The sequence below is a fragment of the Phyllobates terribilis genome, unplaced genomic scaffold (genome assembly GCF_046119375.1).
Source record: "Phyllobates terribilis strain yellow unplaced genomic scaffold, ASM4611937v1 Scaffold_2__4_contigs__length_985480577, whole genome shotgun sequence".
Taxonomy (NCBI): domain Eukaryota; kingdom Metazoa; phylum Chordata; class Amphibia; order Anura; family Dendrobatidae; genus Phyllobates; species Phyllobates terribilis.
This window is the reverse complement of record NW_027362762.1, coordinates 705,838,509-705,855,880: the sequence shown is the minus strand read 5'-3', so window position 1 is coordinate 705,855,880 and position 17,372 is coordinate 705,838,509.

Genomic DNA, 17,372 nt, shown 5'->3' with positions numbered 1-17,372 from the left:
ACATGAAATGCTGGAGCCTCCGGTTTTTAGTTGAGCATTGCTGTTTCTCCCCTAGTTGAGGGACCGGTTCCCCTTATTAGGCCTGAGCCCTCTACCTCCTGGTAGCAGCGGGCATACGGGTGGCCTTCTGCACGGCCCGTACCCCTAGGGTCCCTTCGGTTCCTGGAGACTTCCTGCTCCCACTCCTCTCTTCTCTCCTTCAGTCCTGGGCCTCCCAGGCTAGGCCCGCCTCCGGAGCAGAGCTCATGCAGAGCCTCTGCTCCTGTCACTTTTCCTCCTCTGACTGGCTTGCTCTTTCTAAGATGGCTTCCTATTTATACTCTCCCTGTCATGTGCTCCCCTAAGCTGCTCCCCTAAGCACCCACTACATCGGACCCCCCCACCAGCTAGGGACCTGGGACTGTGCTCTCCCTTAGGAGCAATCTCGCCCTACCCCCACTGTGGGTATGTGTTGAATGCAGGTGTTAGGGTCCCGAGCCATACTCCTTCCTTACCTGAGGGTGAGATACCACACCTCTGGGTGAGATGCAGTAACTCTGTGGCGACTGAACCCTCAGGGGCGCCACACACCCTTCTGCACAGTTTGAAATGGCGACGGAGATGTTTAGTGCTGACGACGATACCATTATCAGCATGACTATTCTGGTGATTTACATGCTGGAGCACACATTAAACAGAATTCAGAGTCAGGTGGTGGGACAAGAGGAGGTGGAGGAAGTAGAGGAGGAGTCGTATGCGGAAGGGATAACATCTCCAAGGTCCAGATGGTCGGCAGCACCAAGGCGGCAGGCATGAGAGGGTGGGGGAGAGGGATTAACCAGGGCGCATGGTAGCAGCCAAACTGTTGAGGAAGGTGCAGGAGCCGAGGAAGAAGTGGAGGATGAACTGGCGATCGGCATGGAAGACTCATCAGATGAGGGAGACCTTGATCACATTTCTGTTGTGCGAGGTTTGGGGGAGAGGGCAGAGGAAGGAAGCATGATTCTTACCTCGCTACCAACACAACAAGGACTTGGTCCTCCTGGATGCGCAAGACACATGAGTGCCTTCTTGCTGCACTACCTGCAACATGACCCTCGGATTGTCAGAATTCGAAGTAATCGCGAATACTGTGTTGCCACACTCTTAGATCCCCGGTACAAAAGTAAATTTGCCGAAATAATTCCTGCCATAAAAAGAGATTTATGCATGCAGGAGTATCTGTAGACGCTGTTTCAGAATCTTACATGTGCTTTTCCACAAAACACCAGTGGTGCACGTAGTGAATCTCACAGTTCTAACTTGCCAACTGTGGGACTGTCGAGTCTTCATCACTCAAACCGTAACAGTAACACAGTATCTGCTGGTAACAGCAATTTTGTGGAATCGTTTCACCACTTTTTTAGACCATCCTTTACAAGGCCACAGGAGACAAGAAGTCTGACACATAGTCAATACCTAGAGAGGATGGTACAGGAGTATTTCCAAGTGAACATCGAAGCCATGACTGTGTCACTGGACCCTTGCTCATTTTGGGATTCCAATCTGGAAAAATGGCCGGAGCTCGCCACTCACGCCTTGGAGATCTTGTCATACCCTGCAGCCAGCGTTCTCTCTGAACGTGTGTTCAGCGCTGCTGGAGGTGTGTTGACAGATAAGCACACGCGGCTGTCCACTGAGAATGTAGACAGACTCACGTTCATAAAGATGAACAAATCATGGATTCGCAAGGACTTTTCTACCCCTGTGTCATCCTGGGGAGACTAAAAGCTTGAGGATTTGGTAAAATCACCTCACCAACCGTTTTAAGCAACTGTGGGGCAATTGATGCCACTTAACCCTACAACGCATGACCATAAAAATCTACACTTTCACATACCTGGGGCATTTTAGGCCCGTGTGCAAATAACATGGAATAACTCAAACTCAAATGACAAACAACTATATACATGAAGAATACCTAGAGTTTCAAAATTCTAACTAAAGTAATCTTGCAGAAAAGAGAAAACAATTAACAGGGCGGGCCGGTGAGGCCCCAGGTATGCGTTCTAGGGTTAAGTGGTGTCTGTGCCACAATTTTGGGAAAAAATGGAGACTCTTTTTGGAGTCCCCTTGCTGTGTCTTACGTGACGTTGGCATAGTCAATTCCAGGTGGGTTGGGTCGCTCCCCCCCCCCCCTTTTAACTGTAAGAAACTACATACACTATGGTTTGGGGTAACACAGATGGTTGAGTCTGAAGAGCTGTGTACTCAGAGGTCTGCTCCAAATCTTCAGTGTCTGCTAGTCAGCGTAGAATTTTTAACTGCATCTAGCCTAGGCAATACTTTGGGCGTAGTAGCCCAGCTGTGAAGCAAGCTGCACCGCCTGTGTATCTAATAAGAATTTTTAAATGCATCTAGCCTAGGCAGACTGTGGGGACCCCCAACCAAACCCAGACGCTCAGCCCCCCTACCGCCCCCCTTTCCTTGACAATACAATAATGTAACTCTTACAACTGGATGGGTGAGGATCGGTCACAGCTTTATTAACTCTTTATACTCATTCCATTAGAAAGGCATTTCATTTCTAAAATAATTCAGCTTGTTGCAGCATGCCCTGGGTCTCCACTCTGGCAAGTTGGCCAACAAGTGTAACTCTCCAACATGTCCTTTCTATTTCCAGGCCACGGAGGATCCTGCGTAATCGTATGCAGGACTCTGACCCCCACCCTTCACTCTTAACGCTTGTTCCACTCCGTCCTGGAGTCCTGACAGGAATATGTCAAGTCCAATATCCATTAAGTGAACACCGTCGGGCCGTATGAGGCCTGCTTTATCTCCTTCCAGTTGTCGGTGTCGTACCACTACACCACCTCTGTCTCTTCTAAATTTTGCCATCCGAATATTTATTACCCGCCTTGTCCGTTTGATGGCTGTGATGTCTCGCGCACCTTGCCATACCGCTATCGGCACAATCTCTGACCATACTATAGCTAGTTTTGTGAAAAATTCTCTGAAGCGCTCAGTGTCAAGTTTCATTATTGCCATTAGTTATGCGCTCTTGTGATGACCTAGGTTGTTTCCCCCGGCCTGTATAACTAAGATGACCAGACTTCTTGCCTCTCTCCCTACCTTGATTACCTCCTTTAGTACCTGTGGCCATAGCAGGCCTCTAATACCTCTCCAGTTGAAATATGTGTAATGAAACTCTAATTTCCTCCCGCCTGGGCGGACTTTCGCCTTTTTTTCTGCCCAATATATATACGAGTGGCCTATCACCCACACTGTTGGCTTAGCGTCACCTGTAAAAGAAACAAACCACGTTAGGATAACAAGTCCGGTCTTATGTATCTCGCCAAACACATGGATCCCCATCTCCCTATCCTCTGAACTTCCGTTTCTGACAGTCCTGCTCTTGCTGCTTCCATGGCCGTGCCTATGCGGAATGAGCGTGTATCCCGTAATCTTTGGAGTGGTTCCCTGCCGATGTTATGCATTTATTAATTATAGCTTGGAACTGGTATCTTGATAATGGCGTTCCATCAATGTGTGATAGGAAGAAATTACTTTGTGATCTAATGGTTAGATATGTTTTTACTATTGTTACCCGACTCAGTGTACCGTTTGTGGGTTGTAGAAGTACCCAAGTGCCCCTGCCCGCTGGAACCGTTTTCGATTGGCATATGCGTAGACGTATTGCATTATTGGCTATGACTACGTCCTGGTGTAATAAGCCTCCACTGGTGGTAATTTTGGATTGAGGGACTAATTCGTTTATGCATAGTGCCCCGAAGAAGGCGATCACAAATGCAGTAGACAGTAGTGTTGCTTCAAATTGTGAGTGTCATTTTAATGGTGTTAGGGATATGATGTGAGAAATCAGTTTTAGTGACACGGGACGGGACGTCTACACTCCTGACTTGGCTGACCCCTTTTCCACCCTTTTATGGATTGTCTGATGATGAATCTTTGTCACATCTCCCCAATTCAGTAGTTGGAAGTGAAATGCTACTCCGGTCAGACACCGCTGCGCTGACGCCCCTGATATGCCCCTCATCATTAGCTGGTAGAGAAATTCTATGGTGACTTGTGATCTGGCTTGTTCACATTGGTCAACCCATCTGCCTGCTACTAGTCGTGTCCACTCTTCCCATGCCTTACCGTATGCTTGCCACGTTGACGGGGCAACAGACGCTCTGATTAATGGCATCAACAATTCGCCACTAGATCCCATAGGGAGGGTGGGCAACTGTTGCCCGATGGGTGGGCGTTGGAGAAGAGCTCTGTGAAAATCTGCCAATTGAATTGTTGTAAAGCGTTAGCAGCAGCTTTAGACCCCTCAGCATAGTGGCTAGCACGGACCCATACATTGTGTTTTAGGCACAGGATTGCTAGCCGGCGTAGTAGGCCTAGCACTGGGAGACACGATGATGCCATCTTATTAATGCAATGCACTAGGCTGGGGTTTTTTGTTATGAAGAGTACATTTTTGTTAGCCAGGCGCGCGCCCCATATTTCTATTGCTACCACTATTGGGAAGAAAAATTATTTTCAGGGCTAGATGCAGCTTAAAATTATTATTAATTTCAAAGCTGGTGGAGGTTAGTACAGATGGACTAATACAATGAGTACCACACACTGCTACAAGCCGAAATATTTTTTCAGAGCTAGATGCAGATAAAAATTATTTTTAATTTGCAACCTGGTGGAGGTTAGAATAGATGGACTAATAGACCAAGTCCCACACACTGCTAGAAGCCTAAATATTTTTTCAGAGCTAGATGCAGAAAAAAATTATATTGAATTTGCAACCTGATGGAGGTCAGTATAGAGGGACTAATAGAACAAGTCCCACACACTGCTAGAATCCCAAATATTTTTTCAGAGCAAGATGCAGATAAAAATTATTTTTAATTTGCAACCTGGTGGAGGTTAGTATAGATGGACTAATAGACCAAGTCCCACACACTGCTAGAAACCTAAATATTTTTTCAGAGCTAGATGCAGAAAAAAATTATATTGAATTTGCAACCTGATGGAGGTCAGCATAGATGGACTAATAGAACAAGTCCCACACACTGCTAGAAGCCTAAATATTTTTTCAGAGCTAGATGCAGATAAAAATTATTTTTAATTTTCCACCTAGTGGAGGTTAGTATAGATGGACTAATAGAATGATGCTATGCCCAAAAGGTTTTACTTCACTAGGTGCAGTAAAAAAATTTGTATTCTTTACACAGGTGGTGTAGCTTGCAACACAGATAGGCTACTCCACTGACTAACACACTCTGCAATAGGCCAAAAAGGATTTGCTTTGCTAGATTTAGCCAAATGCTGTGAAAAAAACTTGCACAGCACTGGCACAGACCTGCCTGGCAAAAAGTGATAGGAACTGATGTAACCTAGCCCTGAAAAGGACTGCAATTACAATTAGTCTTTACTCCCAACCTATCTATTTAAGAGCACAGACCTGCCTGATAAAAGTCGTATGAAATGATGTAACCTAGTCCTTCAAAGGAATGCAATCACAACTCTTCCCTACTCCCAAGCCATCTGTAGATTTGTGCGAAAATTGGCTTGAAATTAACAAAGTATAGCGCACACAGCAACAGCGGTGCCGTCTAACACGCAGCTGCAGCAGTGAGAAAATGGTGGCGACAGGAAAAATGGCTGGGTCTTATAGGGCAAGGACATGTGACATACACTGCCAATGACACATGCCCTTGCTTGTGTGAAAAAAAGCAGTTTGCTCCGTGTGTGCGCTGCTGATAGGCTGACAGATTGCACCTCCCCACTGTAAATGCTGGAAAGAGAAAAAAAATGGAGATCTTCATTATTCCTGCAGAGATCCATCCCCTGCCCCTCCCCCAGCCGTACACTCAAACTGCGTATTAAAATAAATTTTCAGCATTACAGAGAAAAAATCCAGTTATGATTTTGGTGCACGAACAGTTATCGAACATAACCTCGAACAGCCGAATTTTTTTCAAATCATTCGTGTTCGCCGAACGGCTCGAACACCGCCCAAAACAGCTCGAATTTGAGATTGGCAAACAGTTCGAGTCGAACACCGCTCATCTCTAGTAATGGGATTTGATGTGATTGAGTTGGTCATGTTAATGATGTACAGCACATGATCACGTCAGGACAAGTAGGGAGCACAGGAGCAGCTGCATTAGTTTGGGTGGTGATGGAGGGATTCTATGAATTAATAATGCTAATTTATTTTATAACATTTTCTACTCTTGAACAATTTTTTAAAAATCCCACAAAGCCTTTTTCATTTCATATATACAATGCCATAAAAGTAAATAAAAATGAAGGGGTACAACATTTTGTTAGCTGAGATACTCTGCATACTCTGAGACAGTTATCAGGAAAGGGATGTGATGTTTAGTGTGGAATAATACTCTTCAGATGGGTAATATCTAATGCTGTTATTAAGTTAGTATATTAAAGATGCTATAAATTAAACTGTTACCATGGATACAAGATAAGGGCAGAGACCTTTTGTTATGTATTTTAGGTGGTATACTGTAATAATCTGAAATGTTTTGACTGTATAAACTGATAATGGATCTCTGCACATTTACCTACGCAGATAACCATTTTTCACAGTCCATAACACAATTCCCTTTAAAGTATTATTTAAACTGTAAAGTTACTTTTAAAATGCTAAAACTCCCTGTGTGGGTTACTAAAAGAAATGAGCTGATAAACCCGCTGAAGATTGACTTTGAGTTGAATTTCCTTAAATTAGCAGGAAATTGAGAATTTTATCAATACGCAATTTGATTTGCGATGATTGCAAAAAAAATGTTTGGCTCTTTTTCAAGCACAGATGAAGAATGCAGCAGCCAGAGAGGAGGCTAATGATGTTAAACATGGCTCATAATACAGTTATCACATGACCTAGTGTAGACAATTATGAGGAACTATCAAAGTCATTATAACAGAGGAGGGCCATTTTAGTATATTACATCTTAGGGATAGGAGGTCAGAGCACACAGCCCATTCCACATAGACATAGAAAAAGGTCTAAATCTCAATGCGGTGTACTACTGCACATTGAAGTGCAGTAGTATACTTCGTCTCAGTCAGTGAATAATAGTACAAAGATTCAAGTTATAGGGAGGATCTGCACTTACATAGTCAGTGCGACTATGAATTAATTGACCTATGATATACTGCAGTAACAGCACCTTAATATTCAAACAAACAAATGGAGGGCAGTTTAAATACTTCTCTGGCATAAATTTGCTTCTGAAAAAAAATTCTGAAACCCAAGCTTGTGTGTCAGAGAAAGTGTGCTTCTCAGTGTCAGCATCCTGTTGTCCTTCTACAGTTTGACCACTAGTGGCTGCTATTGTTCACCTTAATAATTGTGCTGCAATCCCACGCCTTACCACTTGAGGCTGATGTTGTGTTGTGCAATTGCCCTTTACTAAGGTGGCAGATTCTGAACATGTGGGGTCCATCTTGTTTCCTGTTTGGGCCTACTTAAAACTGCATGGATCTCTCACTCATTGATTGAGTATTGTGTCTAGCTGTTAGTCTAGATGAAGTGTCCAGCTCCTGAACATTCTTACCCAGACTGTTCACACTTATCTACGGATTGTTTTCTTCAACTCCTTTGCTCCTTTGCTAACTCCAAGAACTTCTACTACTGCTGGCTGTTCCTGCTCATGGACCTTTGGCCACTGGTTTCCAGCAGTACTATGCCAGTATTGTAACAGGATACTCAAGCCTTCGTCATGGATGTCCACGAGGGACATTTGGAGATTCGTGTAAATAAGATGATCTGTTTGCTTACCAACATCTATGCAGATATACAAACACTAAAAACAAAATACACAGCATTTGAAACTCAGACATCTCATAACGTTCACATTTTTGGACAAACTACACTGGGTCTACAGAATATTGTGCAAGATCTAACCAAAAAGATTTCAGTGCAGTCTGAACATTTCCTGCAATTACAAAATCCACATATTGCTCTGGCCCCTCCACCCACCCTTCCACTCCCATCTTTCAGGTTTGGTGGAGACCGTGACAAATTTTGTGGATTCATCAACTAGTGCATATTGTATTTTGGTGCACACCCTGCTCACTTCCATACTGACCCATCAAAAGTATTGTGTATCCTTATTCTACTGACACATAAAGCTTTGGCTAGGGCCAGCCCCCTAATTGAATTTCATGATGATTGACTTAATGATCTGGAGGCTTTCCTAGCAGCCATGAGCCAGGTGTATGATGACCCTAATTATTGTGCAACAGCTTCCGCTACACTGATGGCACTACGTCAGGGTAAACGCTCTGTTGCAGAGTACGCCACAGAATTGGCGATTGATACTGAATGGAATAATGCTGTAAAATTATCTTTCATCTCCAGCCCACTAAAAGATGAAGTAGCCCTGGACGATGCTTCCACAGATTTTGATGATTTCATTCACCATTGAATTCATATAGACAACGGATTATCAGAGAGAAGATTGGAAAAGTGGAATTCAAACTGGTCCTGCAATATCCACCTGTTTCAACCACCAGTCCTAGAGACTTTGAGATAAAGAGTCCTCACATATCTGAAGTTGAATCCATGCAGGTCGACTACCTGTTAAACTGTGAAAGTGCTGAGAGAAAAGAACAGAGACTTCGAGAAAATCTGTGTTTTTATTGTGACAAGTCTGACCACTTTCTCATCAATTGTCCTTCTCGACTACATAAAACAGTGGCAGTGGTAGCAAATCCCAACTTTTCTGACGAAGAATCAGTCTTGTCTGAACTAGCACTTCCAGTGAATGCTGTCATCCATTCAATTTCTTCTATTGCACCCAACATTAAAAAGTAAACAAGGAATCTCGTTGCTTAATTTCTATCAAGTTTCACGTTGATTCTCAATGGATTTCCACATCTGCTATGGTTGATTAAGGAGCAAATGGAAATTTATGGACATCACTTTCGCAAAGGAACATGGGGTAAAAAATTCTAAACAGACATTTATCTATTATCATGGAAACTGTTGTTGGATCTCCACTAAATTGCGACCAGTGAATCAAGAGACAGAACCGCTAGAAATAATTATGGAACCTAATCACCATGAGGTTTTATCCTTACTACTAATCTCATCTTCACATTTTCCAATAATCCTAATGTTGCCATGGCTACAGACTCAAAATTCCACAATCAGTTAAGAAACCAAAGAAGTGTATTTTCCATTTACTGTACACTTCCCACAGGCTTCAGGAAATGAAGAGGTTGTAGAGGACCTTAAACAATCCTCTAAATTACCATATATGTATAAGGAATTTGATGATATATGTGACACGAAAAATGCCGATAAACTGCCTCCTCTTCGGCCATATGACTGTCCAATTGATTTATTGCCTGGAGCAGCAATAGCCTTTGGAAGCATTTACCCATCAATGAAAATTTAGCCAAAGAGTTTATTCGTCCATCTTCATCACCAGTAGGTGCACCTATATGTTTTGTTAAAAAAGAAAGACTATTCCTTAAGACCCAGTGTTGATGATTACAGAGAATTTAATGAAATTACTGTAAAGAATCATTACCCTCTGCCTTTGATACCTGAATTGCTGGACAGAGTTCATCATGCAAAGTTGCTCACAACACTGGATTTTCGAGGGGCATACAACTTGGTTTGTGTTAGACCAGGTGATGAATGGAGAACGGCATTCAGATCACTATAAAAAATATGCAATAGCGCTACTGCTGTATGAAAATGAGGAGTTAAACAAAGGGCTGTAATTCCAAAGCACTAACTGCCCAAGTGCTAGAGAAAAAAAAATGAATAAAAGGAACGTGCTACAGTGTAATTACTGTATATGATAGGATCCTACTTTTAATGACATTTTCAGAGACTTGCTTGATCAATTTATAGTCATTTATCTAGATGATATACTAATCTTTTCTAATTCTGCAGAAGAGCATCAGAATCATGTGAAAACTGTGCTAGAGCGTCTAAGAACCCATCTTTATATTAAGCTGGAAAAATGTGAGTTCCATCACACAGAGATCCAGTTCTTGGGCTATATAATCTCTACTTAAGGATAGCAAATGGACTCTAGCAAAATTCAAGCTATCACTAAGTGGTCAATACAAAAAAACATGGAAAAAGTCCAACGATTTGGGGGCTTTGCCAATTTTTACAGATGTTTCATTAAAAATTTTTAAGGTAAAATAGCACCAATCACCGAATTAACAAAGAAAGGGTTATCGTTTGTTTTATCTCCTCAAGCACAAGATGCGTTTTCTTTCCTTAGGACCAAGTTCCCCACAGCTCTTATATTAATTCATCTCAATCCTAAACGTGCCTTTACTGTAGAAGTGGATGCTTCAGATGGTGCAGTTAGGGCCATTCTATCACAAGGAATAGGAACAAAAGATTTGCTACATCCTTGTGCTTATTTTTCCAGAATGTGAGGAACAAAGAGCTCTTAGCTATCATTGCTGCTTTCAAGGAATGGAGACATCATCTAGAAGGAGCAGCTCAAAAAATTGTTGTTCTAACTGACCATCGTAACCTTGAATTTATCAGGTCTGCCAAATGTTTGTCCCCCGCCAGGCTCAATGGAGTCTCTTTCTTAACCAATTGAACTTTGTTACAGACCTGGCTCCTGTAACCTAAAGGCTGATGCTTTATCTACTTTATCTAGGTTCTTCTCCAAAGATCCTTGTACAGCAGCACCACCAAAAATGATTCTTCCCGAGTCCAACTTCCTGGGGGTTATCCATAAGAAAGATTTGCTGGAAGATATACAGGAAGCATACGAGACAGACCCAATTCTTCTGCATCCACCAGACGATACAGTGGTGGCCAAAAGTATTGGCACCCCTGCAATTCTGTCAGATAATACTCAGTTTCTTCCTGAAAATGATTGCAATCACAAATTCTTTGGTATTATTATCTTCATTTAATTTGCTTGCAAGGAAAAAACACAAAAGAGAATGAAGCAAAAATCAAATTATTGATCATTTCACACAAAACTCCAAAAATGGGCCGGACAAAAGTATTGGCACCCTCAGCCTAATACTTGGTTGCACAACCTTTAGCCAAAATAACTGTGAACAACCGCTTCCGGTAACCATCAATGAGTTTCTTACTATGCTCTGCTGGAATTGTTGACCATTCTTCTTTGGCAAACTGCTCCAGGTCGCTGATATTTGAAGGGTGCCTTCTCCAAACTGCCATTTTGAGATTTCTCCACAGGTGTTCTATGGGATTCAGGTCTGGAATCATTGCTGGCCACCTTAGAAGTCTCCAGTGCTTTCTCTCAAACCATTTTATAGTGCTTTTGGAAGAGTGTTTTGGGTCATTGTCCTGCTGGAAGACCCATGACCTCTGAGGGAGACCCAGCTTTCTCACACTGGGCCCTGCATTATGCTGCAAAATTTGTTGGTAGTCTTCAGACTTCATAATGCCATGCACACGGTCAAGCAGTCCAGTGCCAGAGGCAGCAAAGCAACCCCAAAACATCAGGGAACCTCCGCCATGTTTGACTGTAGGGACCGTGTTCTTTTCTTTGAATGCCTCTTTTATTTTCCTGTACACTCTATGTTAATGCTTTTTCCCAAAAAGCTCTACTTTTGTCTCATCTGACCAGAGAACATTCTTCCAAAACGTTTTAGGCTTTCTCAGGTAAGTTTTGGCAAACTCCAGCCTGGCTTTTTTATGTCTCGGGGTAAGAAGTGGGGTCTTCCTGGGTATCCTACCATACAGTCCCTTTTCATTCAGATGCTGACGGATAGTACGGGTTGACACTGTTGTACCCTCGGACTGCAGGGCAGCTTGAACTTGTTTGAATGTTAGTCGAGGTTCTTTACCCACCATCCGCTCAATCTTGCGTTGAAATCTCTCATCAATGTTTCTTTTCCGTCCACATCTAGGGAGGTTAACCACAGTGCAATGGGCTTTAAACTTCTTGATGACACTGTGCACGGAAGACACAGGAACATTCAGGTCTTTGGAGATGGACTTTTAGCCTTGAGATTGCTCATGCTTCCTCACAATTTGGTTTCTCAAGTCCTCAGACAGTTCTTTGGTCTTCTTTCTTTTCTCCATGCTCAATGTGGTACACACAAGGACACAGGACAGAGGTTGAGTCAACTTTAATCCATGTTAACTGGCTGCAAGTGTGATTTAGTTATTGCCAACACCTGTTAGGTGCCACAGGTAAGTTACAGGTGCTGTTAATTACACGAATTAGAGAAGCATCACATGATTTTTCAAACAGTGCCAGTACTTTTGTCCACCCCCTTTTTTAGGTTTGGTGTGGAATTATATCCAATTTGGCTTTAGGACAATTCTTTTTGTGTTTTTTCATTGAAGACAAATTAAATGAAGATAATGATACCAAAGAATTTGTGATTGCAATCATTTTCAGGAAGAAACTGAGTATTATCTGACCGAATTGCAGGGGTGCCAATACTTTTGGCCACCACTGTATATCTCTTAGGTTTTAATATAAAGTATGGGCTCACAATCTTTGCATCTATGTTCCAGAAACTGAGACTTAAAGTACTAAAACTAATCCATGACTCCAAGTTAGCAAGACACAAAGAGATTCAAAAAACACAAGAATTTCTGTCTTGTTTCTTTTGGTGACCCAATTGCCAAAAAGATGTTAAACAATATGTGTCTTTCTGTAGCACCTTTGCTATGTATAAAACATCTCCAATGGGATTATTGCAGCCTCTTAAAATTCCATCTCATCCTTGGGGCTCTATATCTATGGACTTTATAGTGGAACTACCAGTTTCAAAGGGAACGAGTTTAATCCTAGTAGTGGTGGACTGACTCACCAAAGCAGCACATTTTGTCCCCTGCACTGGTTTACCTTCTGCTAAAGAGTCTGCTGAGCTTGTAGTTCAAAATGTGTTCCATCTTCATGGGGTTCCAGACAAAATCATCTCTGATTGTAGAACACAATTTACATTGAGATTTTGGAAGAATTTTTGTTCAGCATTGGACATTGATGTTAGTTTATCTTCTGCATTCCATTCCCAATCTAATGGTCATACTGAATGCACAAACCAAACCTTAGAGCAATATCTCAGATACTACATTTGTCATCTCCAGGATAACTAGGTTGATTTGCTTCTTATGTCAGAATTTTCATACAACAATTCTCAAAATGCTTCGACCAAACAAACACCATTTTTCGCAAATTCTGGGTACCATTCAAGTATGTTTCCTAATTTTCCAAGAGAAATGACAATTTCTGCTGTCACTGACAGAATAAAATCCCTGCAACAGAATCTGGAAATACTAAAATACACTTTAAGAATTGCCCAGTAGAAATATAAGGAATCAGCAGATAAATCTCGCAGACCTTCTCCAAGCTTCCAAATGGGTAAGAATTTGAAACTCTATATACCCTCACCAAAACTGGGTCAAAAATGTATTGGTCCTTTTAAAATAATTGGATAAGTTAGCTCAGCAGCTTTTCGCCTTCAACTGCCCAAAACAATGAAGATACATCCAGTGTTCCATGTCTCCTTACTAAAGCCATTGTTCCAAATGGCAGTACTACGCCAGTATCATAACACTTGGCTTGTGAGATGGGCAAACCATATTTTTTTTTTGATAGAGACAAAAGCAAAATCCCCACATTCCAGAAATTTAAACATAAGTGTCCTTCTCACAAAGAGGTCATGTTGTAAAAAAAAGAAAAAAACATTTTTTTTTTCGCAAACTTCCTTCTTGTAGTAGTCCAATAATGGACTTATACATGCCACTTGATTATAGCAATCTGTTGCAGGTGCTGACTTTTAGAATTTAAACCTACTTAGCTTTCCTATGGGTTGCGTGAGCATGTTTATGCCTTTTTCCTAACTCTTGGAATTTGTTGTTAAGTGTTCCTTTTTGGACAGAGGTAGTTAATCTTCTTTTAGTGTGATAATATGTTTGAAGATATTTAACTGAGGAGCTTTTGTTTGGCACACCGGTTTAAATTGTCAGATTGGAGATACATACATACCACACTGATATAATGGGCAGGCTGATGTTGTATTAATCGCTGTTAGTCATAAGGTGTACCAGGGTTGGTAAGCAAGTGCAGCAAAAATGTTTTGTAAACAATGTAAACAGTATACTTGTGTCCAAAATGTATATTAAATGAAAAAGTGGCATTGACAATGGTTGTGGTAGCATGAAAATAAAAAAAACATCCTCAACTAAAAATGTGGTAGCCACTAGCAGCAGCTTCACCAGCACTGCAACCAGCAATTCTAGACAGTAGCACCAAATGTTGGTCACACTTTGCGTCCTTTCACTCCAACAAGCATATATACCGTATTAATCGGACTATAAGACGCACTTTTTTTCCACCAAAATTTTGGAAGAAAGTGGGGGGTGCGTCTTATAGTCCTAATACTATATACATGTACAGTACAGACCAAAAGTTTGGACACACCTTCTCATTTAAAGATTTTTCTGTATTTTCACGACTATGAAAATTGTACATTCACACTGAAGGCATCAAAACTATGAATTATCACATATGGAATTATATACTTAACAAAAAAGTGTGAAACAACTGAAAATATGTCTTATATTCTAGGTTCTTCAAAGTAGCCACCTTTTGCTTTGATGACTGCTTTGCACACTCTTGGCATTCTCTTGATGAGCTTCAAGAGATAGTCACCGGAAATGGTTTTCACTTCACAGGTGTACCCTGTCAGGTTTAACAAGTGGGATTTCTTGCCTTATAAAAAGGTTTGCGACCATCAGTTGTGTTGTGCAGAAGTCAGGTGAATACACAGCTGATAGTCCTACTGAATAGACTGTTAGAATTTGTATGATGGCAAGAAAAAAGCAGCTAAGTAAAGAAAAACAAGTGGCCATCATTACTTTAAGAAATGAAGGTCAGTCAGTCTGAAAAATTGGGCAAAATTTGAAAGTGTCCCCAAGTGCAGTTGCAAAAACCATCAAGCGCTAAAAAGAAATTGGCTCACATGAGGACCGCCGCAGAAAAGGAAGACCAAGAGTCACCTCTGCTTCTGAGGATAAGTTTATCCGATTCACCAGCCTCAGAAATCGCAGGTTAACAGCATCTCAGATTAGAGACCAGGTCAATGCCACACAGAGTTCTAGCAGCAGACACATCTCTACAACAACTGTTAAGAGGAGACTTTGTGAAGCAGGCCTTCTTGGTAAAATAGCTGCTAGGAAACCACTGCTAAGGACAGGCAACAAGCAGAAGAGACAAGTTTGGGCTAAAGAACACAAGGAATGGACATTAGACCAGTGGAAATCTGTGCTTTGGTCTGATGAGTCCAAATTTGAGATCATTGGTTCCAACCACCGTGTCTTTGTGCGACGCAGAAAAGGTGAACGGATGGACTCTACATGCCTGGTTCCCACCGTGAAGCATGGAGGAGGAGGTGTGATGGTGTGGGGGTACTTTGCTGGTGACACTGTTGGGGATTTATTCAAAATTGAAAGCATACTGAACCATCATGACTACCACAGCATCTTGCAGCGGCATGCTATTCCATCCGGTTTGCGTTTAGTTGGACCATAATTTATTTTTCAACAGGACAATGACCCCAAACACACCTCCAGGCTGTGTAAGAGCTATTTGACCAAGAAGGAGAGTGATGGGGTGCTACGCCAGATGACCTGGCCTCCACAGTCACCAGACCTGAACCCAATCGAGATGGTTTGGGGTGAGCTGGACTGCAGAGTGAAGGCAAAAGGGCCAACAAGTGCTAAGAATCTCTGGGAACTCCTTCAAGATTGTTGGAAGATCATTTCCGGTGACTACCTCTTGAAGCTCATCAAGAGAATGCCAAGAGTATGCAAAGCAGTCATCAAAGCAAAAGGTGGCTACTTTGAAGAACCTAGAATATAAGACATATTTTCAGTTGTTTCACACTTTTTTGTTAAGTACATAATTCCACATGTGTTATTTCATAGTTTTGATGCCTTCAGTGTGAATGTACAATTTTCATAGTCATGAAAATACAGAAAAATCTTTAAATGAGAAGGTGTCCAAATTTTTGGTCTGTACTGTATATACTGTATGACTGTGCATGGTGGGAGGTGTGGGGGAGCGGAAGCGGGGGATCAGAGTAGCACAGGAGGAAGCAACTGCCTGCTGCAGCCTACGCTGTGCCCGCTACTGAAGAAAATGAATATTCCCTGCTCCCCACGCCCATTGGTGTGGAGAGCAATGAATATTAATTTTCCTTAATAGCCAGCACACTGCAGCCACAGCCCGGCTCCTGCTGTGGCTCGGCGGTCTGTGTGCCCGCTATTAAAGCTCATGAATGTTCCCTACAACCCACTCCCATGGGTTGTAGTGAATATTCATGGTCTTTAATAGCGGGCACACAGACCGCAGAGCGGCAACAGGAGCAGCACTGCGGTACAGTGTGCTGGCAATTGAAGAGAGTGAATGGACACTGCTCCCCACGCACACAGTCCCGGCGCAGGGAGCAGTGACTATACCGGCACATCAACTCACTCTGTGTGAGGGTGCATGCCATGCACGGCTCACACAGTGAGAGTGTCGGCAGCAGAGCAGGACAGCGCTGGAGGAGAAAGGAGGAGAGTATGATTGTTTTTTTTTGTTTGTAGCATGATGGGGGCTCAAGGAGTGCCATGCATACCAGGATGGGGGCTCAAGGGGTGTCATGCATACCAGGAGGGGGATCAAGGGGTGCCATGAATACCAGGATGGAGGATAAAGGGGTACCATTCATAACAGGATGTGGGATCAGGGGGTGCCATGCATACCAGGATGGGGGATCAAGGGGTGCCATGCATACCAGGATGGGGGATCAAGGGGTGCCATGTATACCAGGATGGAGTATCAAGGGGTGCCATGAATAATACCAGGATGGGGGATCAAGGTGTGCCATGAATACCAGGATGGGGGATAAAGGGGTGCCATGCGAACCAGGATGGGGGATCAAGGGGTGTCATGAATACCAGGAAGGGGTATTAAGGGGTGCCGTGCATACCAGGATGGGGGATCAAGGGGTGCCATGAATACCTGGATGGGGGATCAAGGGGTGCCATGAATACCAGGATGGGAGATCAAGGGATGCTATGCATACCAGGAAGGGGGATCAAGAAGTGCCATGCATACCAGGAAGGGAGATCAAGGGGTGCCATGAATAATACCAGGATGGGGGATCAGGGGGTGCCATGAATACCAGGATGGGGGATGAAGGGGTACCATGCATACCAGGATGGGGGATCAGGGTGTGTCATTAATACCAGGATAGGGGATAAAGGGATGCCATGAATACCAGGATGGGGGATAAAGGGGTGCCATGCATACCAGGATGGGGGATCAAGGGGTGACATGCATGCCAGGATGGGGGATCAAGGGGTGCCAAGCATAGCAGGATGGTGGATCAAGGGGTGCCATGCATACCAGGAA